The sequence below is a fragment of the Sardina pilchardus genome, chromosome 8 (assembly GCF_963854185.1).
Source record: "Sardina pilchardus chromosome 8, fSarPil1.1, whole genome shotgun sequence".
In the NCBI taxonomy this organism is placed as follows: domain Eukaryota; kingdom Metazoa; phylum Chordata; class Actinopteri; order Clupeiformes; family Clupeidae; genus Sardina; species Sardina pilchardus.
In genome coordinates, this window is record NC_085001.1 from 26,027,174 (window position 1) to 26,029,349 (window position 2,176).

General features: G+C 44.1%; 1 long non-coding RNA gene across 1 annotated transcript in view; it reads left to right on the forward strand.

Moving 5' to 3' along the window:
- Positions 1–1,642, forward strand: part of LOC134088333 (uncharacterized) — a 2,751-nt gene extending 1,109 nt beyond the window's left edge. The window contains exon 3 of the long non-coding RNA XR_009939960.1: positions 1,590–1,642. This is a non-coding gene — a long non-coding RNA (uncharacterized LOC134088333). The remainder of the gene's footprint in view (positions 1–1,589) is intronic.
- The last annotated feature ends 534 nt before the right edge of the window (positions 1,643–2,176 follow it).

The window sequence follows — 2,176 nt, forward strand, 5'->3', positions numbered from 1 at the left end:
TCCACTTCATTTAAAACAGCTGACTAGAGAGATATGTTTGCAGTACTTGCAGGAAAAAAATTGGTGATGGTGATAGTTAATGTACCAATACAAGTTTAATTGAACTGCTGGTCACAGCCCTTGAACTGATTGGATCAGGTTTCTACAAGGACCGTAGTGTTAAGTACCAGTGCTTTTCACAGTCTCTAAAACAGCATTGTAAACAGAATGTCATAGACTATGTAGAATGTACACAGACTCATGCATTTTTTTTTTATTATTATTTCTGAGGTTAACCATCATGAAAAAAATAATATAACTGAATGGCAAGACTGTTTCTCGATCTCATTTTCTTTTGTTTCTTTTGAAAGAGGAGAGATGCAATAAAATAACTGTGGGTCTGCAAATTGCCAAGAAATATAAAATTAATTAAAACATCCTGTGGCATTCCCTCCCTCTCATTTTCTTTTTAATAACCCATAACAGAACCCCTACATATACATTAAAGAATTTTTGCTTCGGTTTTACCCACAAGCTCTAAGACAGCGGTACAGTTATAACATTTTGGCTCATCTAGTAAATCATCGTCAAGGCATGATGGTCGATTCATGAAGTCTTCAAGCAAGGCTTGGTCAAGACCTTGTGAACGATTAAATAAGTCGGTATGAGTAAATTTGGTGGTGTTAAAATTCTACGAATGAAGTGCTATTTAAATAAAGGACATCAAAATGACAAGTCCTCTTATTTGAGTTTTCATTTCATGGCTCTTCAGAATGATACAGTAAGCTCCATTTAATTGAATGGAACTTCCTGTTGTTTGGCGGTCCGATATTCATTATATTTGACTGCTGCAAACAAATGACCGCTGATAACGGTTCATGGTTTTTGCGCCTCTGATTCATGTCTTTCCTATTAGTCCACAAGTTGCCCATTCCCACTTATCGCAAAAGAACTTTATTTAGACTGAAAGTTAGAAAACCATACATTAGTAGGCAACACCTGAAACTGCACTCTGAAACAGAAGTCCCCACATAATGACAGACAAAAAAAAGACATTGTGTGAAGCTTCTTGTCGTTTTGGCAAGTAGCCATACAATAAGAGGGATAATGTATTGTCAGACGTCATTATCGACGATGGGGCTCTGTTTGCCAGTTGGATTGACTGGTGGACAATACATTATCAGTTACTTGCATATGGTTTCATCTACATGTTGACACCAGTGCAACGTTTAAGAACTATAGTATCTAGCAAAAATTAGATAGTCATTTCCAATACTTTGATTTTCTTTTCTTAAAGTGTAGTTCATTTGAACTTGACCTGTTCAACCTAATATGTAACAACCCGTCAGTCAGGATGTGATGTCAGCGCTTCAGAAGGAGTCTGAGGCAGCTGATAGTCACAACCTGCTAGGAGCACCTAACCTTTGTGAAATCTAATTCCGTCTCCGCTCCTGCACTCTTGCTTCTTCCCCAAGGTTAACTACTCCGACCAGGACCTGAGAGGCACTCCTGGATCGCAGGTCTCCCGGCTGCCTCTCTGCCATTGGCGGTGGCGGTGGTGCTGCTGTTGTTTGCGCTGGCTGTTGCTAACGCTGTTGTTTCTCCCACAGCAATTGAGCATGCGAGAGGAGAGGAGAGGAGAGGAGAGGGGAGGCGGGTCAACCAGGCCAGAGGCGCTTTGCAGGCCGCGGTTTGAAATCGAACACTGGAGCCGGGAGTCAGCTTTCAGGCTGTGCCCCCTCCACCCAAACACAGCCACACCAGTCCCCCCGCCAACTTGACGCTATGCTACTCACTGCCCCTGGCCCCCCTCACCCACCGCCCCACCCCAAAATACTGGGCCCTCTGTCACAAGACTGATTTGGGGGCTGGGGTGGGGGGGGGGGGGGGGGGGGGGTGGGAGATAAGTCGGGTTGCGGGGAGCTGGACAAAAGGTTGAGAACAGGAGGATGAGAAATGTTGACACAAATACACACACTCACATACACCCATGCATAAACACACACACACACATGCATGCACACACACACACACACACACACACACACACACACACACACACACACACAGAGACAATGCCGCATAACTCACACAAGTGCACCCTGGAGTTACGTAACAATGACACAGGTCATGCCGGGTATTAGACTGGCTTTCCCAGCAGAGGCACTGTCTACAGTATGCCTTGCAATGCCACATA